Genomic DNA, 245 nt, shown 5'->3' on the forward strand with positions numbered 1-245 from the left:
GGTATGCCAAACGGTCCACCTCTCTGGCTTATAAGATAGGCCCGCGAGCAATCATCCATTTTCTTCGCCGGCCGCTGCGAGCCGTATGTCCCGCCTGCCGTGTCGCCGCGCTCTGATATGCTCAATTATTTTAATTAATATCTCGAAATTTTACGTGGTTGTTTGAAAAATGGCCTATATAATTTTTGTTTACTTTTATGTGTTCTACTTATATTTTTCTTTTGGTCCGTCTTACGCGGGACACC

This window comes from Odontomachus brunneus, unplaced genomic scaffold (genome assembly GCF_010583005.1).
Source record: "Odontomachus brunneus isolate Ranch 3 - 2012 unplaced genomic scaffold, Obru_v1 Obru_scaffold_155, whole genome shotgun sequence".
Lineage (NCBI taxonomy): Eukaryota > Metazoa > Arthropoda > Insecta > Hymenoptera > Formicidae > Odontomachus > Odontomachus brunneus.